Below are 14,526 nucleotides of genomic sequence, written 5' to 3'. Positions count from 1 at the left end.
ATCAGTTAAATACCGCTTTTATCAGGTAAAGTGCCTATGTCTGCTACACAGTGATGTCCATTCATAGATGATAAGTCAAAACAACACACTGGAAAACTAGGATTTGGCAGTTCTCTCTGTTCTGACCAACGGCATACAAATAAATGACTTCGAGTAAATCCCTTAATCTCTAAAAGGTTATGAAATGAGGCTGAATACTCAAAAACTGACGATGGAAATATTTTCTCACTTGTTTTTCCATTTTGTCAACTCTATGATTTTTTTTTTTTTAAAGAATTTTTTTTTTTTAAGGCATTGTTTACTTTGTTTATTTATTTATTTTTGGCTGTGTTGGGTCTTCGTTTCTCTGCGAGGGCTTTCTCTAGTTGTGGCAAGCGGGGGCCACTCTTCATCGCGGTGCGCGGGCCTCTCACCATCGCGGCCCCTTCCCATTGCGGGGCACAGGCTCCAGACGCGCAGGCTCAGTAATTGTGGCTCACGGGCCTAGTTGCTCCGTGGCATGTGGGATCTTCCCAGACCAGGGCTCGAACCCGTGTGCCCTGCATTGGCAGGCAGATTCTCAACCACTGCGCCACCAGGGAAGCCCTATGATTTTTTTTAATAAATTTATTTATTTATTTTTGGCTGCGTTGGCTCTTCGTTGCTGCGTGCGGGCTTTCTCTAGTTGTGGCAAGTGGGGGCTACTCTTCGTTGCGGTGCGCGGGCTTCTCATTGCGGTGGCTTCTCTTGTTGCAGAACACGGGCTCTAGTCATGTGGGCTTTGGTAGTTGTGGCACGTGGGCTCAGCAGTTGTGGCTCGCGGGATCTAGAGCGCAGGCTCAGTAGTTGTGGCGCACGGGCTTAGTTGCTCTGCGGCATGTGGGATCTTCCCGGACCAGGGCTCGAACCCGTGTCCCCTGCCTTGGCAGGCGGATTCTTAACCACTGCGCCATCAGGGAGGCCCCAACTCTATGATGTTTTACGTGGAGAGGATTTATTTAGTACATATGTGCATGCCTGGACAAAAGTTTGTCTGTTTAAAGTAAGAGTTCCCACAGAAATGTTTCTATACAGACTCATTCTAAACTAATCGCCGTAAATTACGCATATCAACACCACCAAAATAATCAAAAGCCGGGCCTCACCTTGCCTATTCCGAGACTCTAAGTGGTTTGTTATTCCAGATATATATCTAATTCCTCACAAAGTCCTTTTTTTGTTTTGTTTGTGACACGGTTCATTACTGAACACCAACTATGTACCAGGCCCTATTCTAGATCCTGGGAAATCAAAGGAAATATGATTCTGATCTCATAGAGCTTAAATAAACATGAAAATTTCAGAAAATGATAAACTACTATAAAACAGGGTAATAGGACACAGTGACTGGGGGTCTGGATTGTTATAAAAAGGACTAATGGAATCCAAACCAGGAACTAATCATATAGAAAGATTAGAGGAAGACACGTGAAGAGGTGATCATCAGACATATCTTTTATTTCCTTTCAAGTTCTCTTTGTTTCAGAGGCTTCTGAGGTTATAGTAAAAAGATTTAAATGATAGTCAAGTATTCCAAGTACTATAAAAAGTTTAAGATTTCCATATTATTTAACCATAACTACTCTAAAATACTACTGAAATGAAATCATTTTGTTGGTCAGCAGTACATAGTCTGTTAATAACTGCATTGATTAAAAGAGTTTTTAAAAATACTTTTATATTTTAAAATTTTTAAAAATTTTTTAATTTTAAAAATATTTAAAATTTGTATATTTTAAAATAATAATCAAATAACTATTACTAAGTTGTTTCCTGTGAATGGATTTATTCATTATCTAAGAGAGTAAGCATTTGGAAAAATGAGATTTTAAAGTCCCAACCCCAAAAAAACACACAAAAAAAGTAATCACGAGAGCAAAGAATGTGAAAATGTCCACTTCGACTTAAATTCTTTTCCTTCACTAAGAATATCTAAATCTGTGCTAATCACACGTGGTTACTGAATTGTAAACAAATTAAAATTAAATAAAATTAAAAATTCAGTTCTCAAGTACACTAGCCACATTTCAAGTGTTCAAAATCCACACATGTGGCTTCCCTGGTGGCTCAGTGGTTGGGAGTCCGCCTGCCAGTGCAGGGGACACGGGTTCGATCCCTGGTCCGGGAAGATCCCACATGCCACGGAGCGGCTGAGCCCGTGAGCCACAACTGCTGAACCCGTACGCCTGGAGCCTGTGCACTGCAGCAAGAGAGGCCACCACAATGAGAAGCTCGCATGCAGCAACAAAGACCCAACAACAGCCAAAAATAAATAAATTAAAATAAATAAATTAAAAAAAAAAAAAAGAAAGAAAAAATATCCACACATGGTGGGTGGCTACCATACAGGACAGCAGAGACACAGGGTATTTCCATCACTGCAGAAAATTCTATTGGTCAGTGCTGATGTAAATCATTTCTCAAATTTGACCCAAACAAAAACATCCTAAAAAAGCTTACAAAAATCAGGTTAATTATAAATTTTTTAAAGAAATTGGTGAATAGTACCGTATAACTAGACAGAAATCACATATGAGGAAATTTAGCAGACACACGTACGCAAGAATAAAATAAGAGTAAGATAAATCGGGGACAAGGAAAAATGTGCTCTGACATTGGTGTTGCAGTCATGAGTCTTGAGTTTTAGCTGTGAGTCTACCTCTCTGAAGAGATACGACATATTTGGGCTTCTGTTTATAGCCCATAATAGAGGTTAAATCAGGTGATCCGATCACCTGAAATGACCCCAAACAATGGGAAAATGAGCTGTGATTCCTCCTAGTCACCAATACATAAATGTAGGGGTTGGATTTGCATTCTGACAAGAACATATGTGATTTTAAAAATTAACTTTAATGTCTTACCTACCCTATTAACATTATTTAAAGATGTTCGTTATTTGCAATAGCAAACAATTATATGAAACTCACAACCAACACCTATTTACATAAATAAGATTTTAGGGGGTAAAGCATGACCACCATATTTCTTTCTACAAAATTCTCTAAGTGGGGCTTCCCTGGTGGCGCAGTGGTTGAGAATCTGCCTGCCAATGCAGGGGACACGGGTTCGAGCCCTGGTCTGGGAGGATCCCACATGCCGCGGAGCAACTGGGCCCGTGAGCCACAATTGCTGAGCCTGCGCGTCTGGAGCCTGTGCTCCGCAGCGAGAGAGGCCGCGATGGTGAGAGGCCCGCGCACCGCGATGAAGAGTGGCCCCCGCTCGCCGCAGCTGGGGAAAGCCCTCACACAGAAACGAAGACCCAACACAGCCTAAATAAATAAATAAATAAATAAATAAATAAATAAATAAATAAATAATTCTCTAAGTAATCAAGGTGTATTAGAGAAGTAGCACCTTTTCTTATCATTTTTATTTTTAATTTTCCTTAGTTTATACCACTAGTAATAGAGTAATACTATTTTTAAAACATAACGGTACTACTCCATAATCTGTTTAACTCTAGTACCATCACCCCAAATATATTCTGAAATTTTCACTTAATAATTTTCCACTAAAATTGTGTTAAGAGAAAGATGATGGTCAAGGACATGAAAATATCCTGTGTAAGGGAGTGACCTATGTGAAATGAAACACAATTAAATACCAAAAAACCCCCTGTCACTAAATACAGTCACACAATTTTCACTTGACTATGATTCTATTGTTACACAACATTTTAGGTTGCTTTGTAGTTCTTTTTTTTCCTGACTAAACCACATTACTTATTGAACTGCCTTGTACCAATACAAAACTTACTAATAAAACACACAATTTCCCTTATCTATTTGGTTTAACCTCGAAGTCTTCACTTTGTTCTTGACCACACCTGGCAACAACAGACATGGTATTATGACTGGAAGAAAATTCACATTAAATTATTTTCCAGTCCCTTACATCAAGGGACTGGCTCACAGTGAAATTTATGACAAACTAAGTAACTTATATCAGTCATCTTGTTCCATTCACTATGAAATCTAGTAAACTAACAAGTTCATCCACATATTTTCCTTCCTCTTTCCCTAACAAATTTTTAAATTACAGAAAACAGGTGTGAGATTGTTCAAATTTTACTTTCTTTTACCATATCAAGGCAAGGTATCACAGAAATGATAATGTAGTTTTTAAAGTACTAAGCAATTAATTTATCATAATATCTAAAATGATAATTTACTAAGTTTATTTTTCCTATAAAGGCCAGGGGTTTTTCTTCTCTTTTCTTTTTTTTTTTTTTTGGTTCATCAGGTTTATCACTTTAGTATTTTAGGTTCAATTATATTCAACATTTCATTTTTAAAATAAACAATAAAAGAACATAAGGAACTTCATACCATATATTCAAATTTTACATTATCACCTATTTGCTTAATCAGAACATGAAGCGTTGGTGAAGCTATAAGCCATCATGCTTTTGTAATAACAACAGTGGAAGTAAATTTGGACTGGAAAGTTAACTTCATGTTCCTACTTGTAACAGCATGAATTCTCTTTACCAACTGAGAAACACCCATATAACCCATGCAGAGATTCTGCTCAAGCACTAACTAACATTCAGCTTTTAACTTCTATAAAAGTGAGTTTAGGCCAACTGAGCTCACATCTTCATCGATGAAACATTCGACTAAAGACTAGCTCATTTTGCATATGCTATTATTCTTATATTTTTAAAAAGTCATTTATTATCGGCTACATGCCTGGTCCAGTTCTAGGCACACTCTAGCACTTCTAGTTTAGATCCCTATAATTGCAAAAAGTAGTCATTTTCATCTCCACTTCAGAGATAAGAACACCGAGCCCCAGTGGTAGAGGTACGGCGGGAATAAGAACTCGGGTCTCCCTGACACTTGCCCTACACTCCACTGCCCATTGAGTTTAAAAAAAAAAAAAAAAAAAGTTTTGTTAAATGGCTTAAAGCAAACAGAACAACTTTCAGGGTGAAGGTCAGTTAGAGCAAAGCAAACCTCTCAATAAAAAGAAAGCCATACATTTTATACAATAAGTTTGCTATAGTTAACTATATAGGTATAGCATACTTTCCATAGACATTTCCTAAAATAAGGTGTTTCTGAATAAAATTTGAATGAAAAGAAAGGTATTTTAAACCACATACAATGCTTTCTCAATAAAGGCATCATGACTGAACGGAAAGATGATTTTATAATTCAAAAACTCTACCACATACTTTGTTTTATAAGCTTAAACTTTATGTCATGTTTTCTTAACACAGGAATATGAGCATCTTGTTTTCATAGATGACTTTTAAAATCTCACTCCATAAATTGATATAAAGTATATATCATCAATTACAACGCAATAAGGCTGGAAATAAAATTTTTCAAAATAAGTGATAGGAATTATAAAGAAAAAATGTATCACACAAGCTGCTGCGTTCTTGTATACCTATACTACACTTTAAAAACCACAAATAAATGCAGTTTTTAAAAACAAAGCCTTTCTGATATTACTAGGAGTTTAAATTGGTTCAAACCTTGCTGGAAATGTTCTAAAATCGACTATGGTGATGGTGCACAGTTCTATGAATATACTAAAAACCACTGCATTGTACATTTTAAATGGGTAACTTGTAATGGTATGTGAATTATTCCTCAACGGAACTGTTATTAAAAAAAAAACCTTTCTGGAGAAAATAATGGAAATATGTGTCAAAAACTTTTGTAATGTTCAGACCTGTTAAGTAATTCTACTCTTAGGAATTTATTGTAATCAGATCATCACAGTCATACAATTTTTTAAATATGTAAGAATGTTCATCAAATTTTATCTAAAAATTGCAAACTGCCTAAAATGCTATCAACAGAATAATGGTAAATAGATATGGCACAACCATACAATGAAATTATATATCAGTTTAAAAAATCACATTCTCAAAAAAATTTATTTCACAATAAAGCAGGTTATAAAATAATATTATACACTATTCCAATTTGTAAAAAAAAAAAAAAAATACAGGTATGCATAAGAAAAACACTGGAAAGATACAGAACGAAATGTTAATTGTAGTTGTTTCCAGTTGGTAGGATTTCAGGTGATTTTAATCTTCTTTATATCTCACTGGTTTTCAATTTCTCTACAATAAACAACCCTTTCATAACTTAAACATAATAAATGTTATTTTAAAACTACCAGCCACTTTGGAAAGTACAAATTTTCCATTAAAAATTAAAAACTAATAGGGCTGGGGGTAGTGGTGGTGGTGGGATGAACTGGGAGATTGGGAATGACATGTATACACTAATATGTATGAAATAGATAACTAGTAAGAACCTGCTGTATAAAAATAAATTAAATTTTAAAAAAAGATTCTATAAAAAAAAAAACCTAATAGGGCTATCAGCATTTCTTAGGGGTACTGTGTGTGGATCTATATGCATATGGATGTAATACCTTAATTAAGACCTTAACCTCAACACCCTAATTCTATGACACAATACAATAAATTCTAATGATCAAGGCTAAATTGTACAGGTGATAACAAAACAGAAAGCATGAGATGACCAAAAGTATATTAACCTTACTTCATATACAAAGCCAAATTACCTACTTTAGGTTTAAAAAACTATTACATCAAATTATGTGTGTTTCCACATCTAGGAAAACTCAACATATACAGTCATTTCAAGATTTAAAATAATTATTTCTCATCCTTGCAGGAGGAAAAAATAGCAAGGGATGTATTTAACCTTCACCCAGAATAAAAAAGAACAACATTCTATTGGAATTTTAGGTGAAGCATAGCATTAAGTTTCTCACCACAATCAAATATGAAATACCATACTGCAATGTATTTGGATCCGGCAGAGATCAAGAAAAACACAGACAGCTTAAAGTAACAAAATTATAATAGCCAAATAAAGGCTTTAATTTATGTATGCAGATGTGTTATAAAAATGTCCTTCTTAAAGTCCACGTTGCAGAGTTTTATGCAAATAGTCTGTATTCATCAGGTAGTCAGAGGGGAAAAAAAATTCAACTTTGGGACTTCCCTGGTGGCGTGGTGGTTAAGAATCCGCCTGCCAATGCAGGGGACACGGGTTCGAGCCCTGGTCCGGGAAGATCCCACATGCCGCGGAGCAACTAAGCCCGTGCGTCACAACTACTGAGCCTGCGCTCTAGAGCCTGCGAGCCACAACTACTGAGGCCGTGCACCACAACTACTGAAGCCCGCGCGCCTAGAGCCCATGCTCCGCAACAAGAGAAGCCACCGCAATGAGAAGCCCGTGCACCGCAACGAAGAGTAGTCCCCGCTCGCCACAACTAGAGAAAGCCCGCGCGCAGCAACAAAGTCCCAACGCAGCCAAAAATGAACAAATAAATAATAAATTTTTAAAAAATACTCAAAAAAATTCAACTTTTTTCTGCTATCACAATCCTCCAAAGTCAACATTTAACCTTTCCATACATATAAGAAAATATTTCTAGAAAGTGAGGGAAGCACATTAAAGTAGGTTTCTCCAGTTAAAAAAGAAATCTGGGGCTTCCCTGGTGGCGCAGTGGTTGAGAGTCTGCCTGCCGATGCAGGGGACACGGGTTCGAGCCCTGGTCTGGGAGGATCCCACATACCGCAGAGCAACTGGGCCCGTGAGCCACAATTACTGAGCCTGCCCGTCTGGAGCCTGTGCTCCGCAACAAGAGAGGCCGCGATAGTGAGAGGCCCGCGCACTGCGATGAAGAGTGGCCCCCGCTTGCCACAACTAGAGAAGGCCCTTGCACAGAAACGAAGACCCAACACAGCCATAAATTAATTAATTAATTAATTTAAAAAAAAAAAAAAAAAGAAATCTGGTTCACCTAGCCAAGATGCAGACAAGGTAAGAATCAAGAGGCACCAAGGATGGAAGAGTCAACATAGACTGCCACTGTTCAGGTTAATACTTTTTCTAATGGTTACATTAATGTGAAAGCAAGAGAGTCAAACTAGTTTTTGTAAATAAGATACTTAAGTTAGGATATCACTGATACAGGTAAATCTGACATTTCCTAGGCAAAAGCCATTGTTCGAGTCTGCACATAAATCTAAAACCAGTAGTCACTGAATCCTACCAAAAACTGCATCAGAGATGAACTCTGAAGAAACAGCTTTATGCAACATGGCATGATTCTTGTAGGATTCAGCATTATTTTTTGTTTCACATTCATTAGTGAAGCACCAAGATTTCAAATGACTAAACGACTACACTAAATGTTAGGAAACTTCTTTTTTTAATTGTCTAGATAACCCTTTTGATAACAACAAATAAAAACTGGCGATTCAGTTTTTACCTGTGCTGACTCCTCATGGTTATTAATTTTTCAGCTTTCTTTTCAGCACACTGTTATCCCTCAAGTCCAACTACCAACCAAGACAATACCACTTAAACCAATGAGACTGTCTCTGCAGCTTTTCTTACAGGGCGTATTACCTGGGTAGTGACTACATGATGTTCGTTTTCTAATTATTTGTTTATACTGTACATTTAGGTTTTATGCTTTTATCTTTATATGTCATGTTTTACAAAAGTCTTTAAAATGCACTTTAAAAGTCTTTGCTTGTTTGTTTTTTATGTACAGCTTTAAGACTCCACAGCTGGGCTTCCCTGGTGGCGCAGTGGTTAAGAATCCGCCTGCCAATGCAGGGGACACGGGTTCAAGCCCTGGTCCGGGAAGATCCCACATGCCGCGGAGCAACTAAGCCCGTGTGCCACAACTACTGAGCCTGCGCGCTGCCGCTACTGAAGCCCACATGCCTAGAGGCTGTGCTCCGCAACAAGAGAAGCCACCGCAATGAGAAGCCCGCACAGTGCTGCGAAGAGTAGCCCCCACTCACCACAACCAGAGAAAGCCCGCGCACAGCAATGAAGACCCAACTCAGTCAAAAATAAATAAATTAATTTTAAAAAAAAGATTGCAAAAAAAAAAAAAAGACTCCACAGCTGAGAGATGTGAGTAACACAAGACTCACTAAACACAATACCATCTTGGCTACAGCCAAAATGCCAGTAGGCAAGCCTCCACATGAGACTTCCTAATCTTTTGAATCTCAAATCAATTTGATAAATGAAATTTTATTTTACCCACAAAATCCCAGGAAGCCACACATTTCTTAAATTTAAAATACCTACGTATTTAAATTGAGTTAAATAATTCTTGTGCTTTCCAACTTCACACACACAGAAGTTATTGTGCTGGAATTCTATCAAACATCTCAGAAGACATCACGTAAAACAAAGTATTATTAGATAATATTCATATATGTATATGGTTAAAATGGAAACTATATGAATATAAATTTTTAAAATTTTCCTATTCACTCTCTCCTCAATATAGTTCTAAATCTAGATGAAAGAGGGAACATAGTAGAAAAAAGAGTTCTCATTGTAGATCAGTCAATGATAACACAGATTCACACCTAAAATTTAAGAATAAGCCAAGAATCAAAGAGCTTTTCAAATGCAAAATTTTGTCAATAAGCAGATGTACTTTAGAAGTAGCAAAACACATCCATCTAGCAAAAACTGAACATTCTCTAAATCACAAAATTTTAAATATGCCTTTTTCCTTCTTTTCATGCCACCCTGTACTAGCACAACATAATACAGAAGTGTTTAAAAGTACTTATTAAGTATTTAGTAAGGTCAACAATAAAAACAAAACGAAAAACCTCTGAGTATTTAAAAAATGTGTTAGGTAGTCGTAGTATAATCAGTTTCTTAAATTTATCTTTATTTATATTTATTAAAAGATTAGCCTGCAGAAATAAAGTTCACCATTCATTTAAAAACTCAAATGCTGGACATGTTGTTTACTAACACATGAATAAATCATCTTAGTTGCTCTTTCAAAAAATAATAGACTCCTTTTTTTTTTTTTAATTAAAACTAAAAACAGCAATGCACCAAAATAGATTTTATGGATAGATAACAAATTCTAAGCCTTTTTAAAGCTTTAATGATTTTAATTTTTTTAAGTGTCTAAAACAGACTTTTTGTTTCAAAAGAATTCAATGAATAAGTATCCACGGTTACGAATTTTCTTCTTGATAGTAAAAAATAATTAAAAATAATCAGTGATGCCTAAGATTTTTTTAAAACTTGTTTTCAATTAGGTATTCTTTCCAAGTTCTTTTCCAGGACCGTGATAGACCTCTTATTTTTTAATTTCATTGATAATTTTATTAGAACAGGAAAAATTCTGCCAAAACCACTTCATTACCCAAAATACAAACTTCAAGATACCTGGACAAGACTCACTTATGCATGTAAAATTATTTTGTATAAATGTTATATGTACAACATGGTGAACAAAATATGGAAAAAGAGAAGCAAGAGCCTTTACCTCACTGCAACTTAATCCCCTTGTGCTCATTATACTAACCATGCCTAACCTTGAGTATTCCCCCTCACCTTGAGCTTTCACAGAATGCACAAATACTTCCACAATAATGAAGTAATGTGATGTGGTACAAAGAGTCAAGTGACAGGTTTTTCACCAAAGCCTTGGACTTAACTTCTCTGGTCTCAGTGATTTCTCTTGTAAAATAAAGTAGTTGGACTATATCTCTTCTATTTAAATAGGCTGTTAGGGACCTAATTCAGGACCTGCTATATTACTTGTAATAGCAAATACTTGTTAACAACTTAATGTTAATATTAATCAATATTTCAAACAATGGAATACTATATGACCCTTAAAAAAAAGAAAGCGGTAGTTCCATATGTGCTTGTTTGAAAGGATGTCCCAGGGAGCCTACTAAAACAAAAAAAGCAAAATGCAAACAGCGTGATAGACTTTGTATGTGTTTTAAGATAGATGTACGTACATATGTACAGAAATTTTCTAGGAGGACACCCAAGAAACTTCAAAATGGCTGTTAGTGGAGAACAGAGTGTTAACTTTTTTTAAAACCTCTTATAGTCTTAATATTTCAAAAAAATTTAAATAATGAATGTGTGTTATTTTTATGAATCTTTACAAGAAAATAAAAGTAAAGGTCTGCTGATCAGGTTTTAGAATTAGAAAAGACCTGGGTTCGTATACTGGCTTTGCTGTTTACCATCTGTGTGTTATTAAGGTGTTTAACCTCAATCTCTCCATCTGTAAAAAAGGAGTTAACAGTACTAACCCTCCCACAACTGTTGGGAGGATGAAAGGAAATCATCCATATAAGACATTTAGCACAGCACACTGTTAGAGGACAACAGCTATTGTAGCCATTACTAGGCTTATTATAAATATTATTATAAATTCCAGAAATGGAGTGTCTTTTAGAATCAGACAACTGACTAAAGACTTGGACAATTCATTCAAGGATGACCAATCTCAAAGGCAACCAATTCCCTTTACCCCAAACTCATTCAATCTGATCAGTATAAGAAAGGGCATATCTATTAACTTAAAGTTAAAAAAAAAAAAAAAGCTATCACAGGTAGCAGGTGAGCTGATGAGGGACATGGTAATCAGAGCACAGTCTGGGTTTTAATTAAGTATCAACTAACTAGAGTAGCCTTCTTCATTACATGTGGATACCTAGCCAGGAGCCAGAATACTCATGACAGCTGGGCAGGGGACCTTTATCTCTACAAAATGCTGAATATCTAGGAATAAACTTTTTTTTTTTAAAGTAATTCAAGTTTCCAAGAGTCTTTTCTTATTTTAATATACAACAATTTCTCATTTTCCTAAAAATTTATGGCACTGATGGTTCATTCATAAATTAATTACAAATAACATGTCAATCAAGTGAGAGATATAAAAATGAAATCTCCATAAAAATAAATTCCAAAAAAGCATACTGAATGGATTTTTTGAGTGGAACTTTTTCTCATAAGATTTTTAAAAATTCAGGCTGAATATTATCAAATCAAAATAAATTGTAAATCTGACCTCTATACTAAAAGTGCTCTCCCAAAGTAACACTCTGACAATACTCAATTTAATTTTTCCAACAGACCAAGAACACATCCTAAAATTCTATACAACAACTTGGAAGGATGAGGCGTTAGGACAGATTAAACCAATATGTAGCACAACTGGTTTGAGTCCATCATATTACAATTTTAACAGGCCTTCCTGGTATTAGAGAACAGTTTCAATACCAATATGACGGATTAAAGTTTGGATTCTCCCAACTACAATGATAAAACAAAAACAGAAGGTCACACACATTTAATCCTTTTCAATATGAAAATAAAATAGGCTCCACTTAGTTCAGCTACTGTAAGTTTGTTAGTATTTAAAGCTTTAGAATAGTAACTACTTCAAATCACATAAGCAGATACACTTGAATACATTTGAGAGTTACTGTAGCTTTCCTGAGAGTGACCTGAAGTTCCCACCAAAAAATCCTGGCACCTGAATGACGCTCTGAGCTCTGCATGCCTGCTTCATAGATCATTGCACTGTGCTGAACTGACATTTGGAGATTGTACTGGGCAATTGTATGAAAGCAAAGAGAAAGGATGGAAGAGAGTTTATTTTAAAAAAGAAAACACTTCTTAACACACCCATCACCTATAAGCAAGAGCCATCAGAAGCACCATTTTAAAATACACACATTTCTAATTTTCCAACACGCAAACTACAGCGAGCAGATAATGTACCACAGCAGACCTTCCTACCCCTCCTCTCCCCTCACACAGTGCTTTGCCGAGAGCACAAGCCCAAGTAAAATAACCGAGGCAATTTCCTTGTTTACTTAAAGAATTGCAGAAAACATGTTGACTGCTTCTGAGGCTTCTGAAACAAATGAATTTTCAATATTTAAAAGACTTTTCATGATCATGTTTGAAATAAGAGTAGTAAGGACTCCTTCAGCTAGTAAAAAATATAGTTTTAACTTTATTAAAGGGGTTAAATTTTACACCGCAGTTCATTAGCATGCCTTGTTCGCAACCAGAAGGAAAAGGGGAAGGGGGGGCAGCAAAACACACAAGATGGAAAACATTACTACCTCCTTTGGTGGTTATGAATAATTTTAAATGACCCCAAGATGTATGGGAAGAGTTCACGAATAGAAAGAAAGGGGGTTAACAATCTGAACTGGCCCCTTCTAGATTCATACTGATGTCGGAGAGAAGAAGGAATTTATTTACACTGCAGTGCCTGGCAGCAAACATGGCGGCCCCTGCCCCCTTTAAATCGGAATAGTCTTCACTCCCTCACCAGAACCATCAAATTATGGCCATGTCTCTCTCTGTCTTGCTACCATTACACGAACACACCTCTTCCTCCCTCAAAGCACCTCAAAGCAGTAAAACCCACACCTCCCCATTTCACAACACCATAACCACTAGCTTCTCCATTATCTAGCCTTGAAAGAAAAGGCACAGAATACACACAAATATAGGAACAAAAGGCTTTCCCTTCCTAACACTTTAACAACCCCCTTCCCCTTCTTTTCCTCCCACTCTGTGACGCTTGGTCCATAGTTCTCATCCTTCTCAACATTCAGTTAATTTCCTTCCCGAGCCCAATCCTGGGTCTCCCAGTTCCTGAGTCTATTTCCTATCTTCCTATTGCATCCTGTCTCAAGCATTTCTCATCCCTTTTTCCTAATCCACCTTTTCCTCCACTTCCATTCCCTCGTGTCTCCCTTGAGGCCCCATCTCTCCACCTAATTCTTTCTCCTTCCCCCAGACTCTCCTAGTTCGCATACTCCACCCCCAAACCTGCCTACTTCTCTGTCCGTCCAGGTCTCTTATCTCCAAACCTAACTCTTCTCCTCTCCCCCTGCCCCTCCCCCGTTCCATCTTTATCCCCGCCCCCATCCCACCTCTACTCCCAATTCCCAGTTTAGCGCCACTCCATCCCTCATCCCAATCCTACCTCTCCTGCCCCACCTCCCGATCCCCTCCACACCCCCCGCCTTGCTCCATCCTTCTAGACTCCCCTCGAACCCTTTCAGGCCACCCGCTAGTCCTCCCATCCCTGCTAAGGTCTCTCTCCCTACCCGGGTCCCATCCCTAGGTCGCCCCCTCCTCGCCGTCCCCACCTCAGCGCTTCCTTCCAGCGCGCGCGCACACAAACACACACACACACGCATTCACTTTACCTTCACTTTGTTCCATTCTAACCCCCCGGCCGTGTCAGTACGATCACAGGAGACACACGGAGGCCCGGAGTAGGGCTGGGGTGCAGGCAGCCGCCGGGGCCGCGGGGGGAGGAGGCGGAACCAAGCTAGGCCGCATGAAATCCCCGGGCTAGATTTCCCTCGCGCCGGACGCCTCTGCCATGGCGGCCGGCACCGAGGAGGGCCACGGCCAGGCCGGGCCGGGCGCGCAGCAAGAGGAGGAAGACTGCGGGCGGTGGGGTGGGCAGCGGAGCCGGAGGGATGGGGGTCGCCGCGCAGCTGCAGCTGCCAGAGACCAGCCCGTGGCTGGCGGCCGGGCCGGGGCAGCAGGGTCGTCGGGGCTCGACTCGACCTCGCACGCCTCTCCGCGGCGACCAGTGGACAGTCCCCCTCCGCCTCCGCCTCCGTCTTGGTCGCCGCCGCCGCCCGCTCCCGCCGCCACA

General features: G+C 38.3%; 1 protein-coding gene across 4 annotated transcripts in view; it reads right to left on the bottom strand.

Annotated features, from left to right (window-relative positions):
- Positions 1-14,173, bottom strand: part of NSD3 (nuclear receptor binding SET domain protein 3) — a 104,411-nt gene extending 90,238 nt beyond the window's left edge. For all 4 annotated transcript variants that reach the window (XM_036838673.1, XM_036838675.1, XM_036838676.1 and 1 more), the window contains exon 1: positions 14,066-14,173. The gene's annotated coding sequence lies outside the window, so the exon portion shown is untranslated. The remainder of the gene's footprint in view (positions 1-14,065) is intronic.
- Positions 14,174-14,526: the final 353 nt, after the last annotated feature.

The sequence above is a fragment of the Balaenoptera musculus genome, chromosome 21 (assembly GCF_009873245.2).
Source record: "Balaenoptera musculus isolate JJ_BM4_2016_0621 chromosome 21, mBalMus1.pri.v3, whole genome shotgun sequence".
Taxonomy (NCBI): Eukaryota; Metazoa; Chordata; class Mammalia; order Artiodactyla; family Balaenopteridae; genus Balaenoptera; species Balaenoptera musculus.
This window is presented reverse-complemented; position numbering and strand designations above follow the sequence as displayed.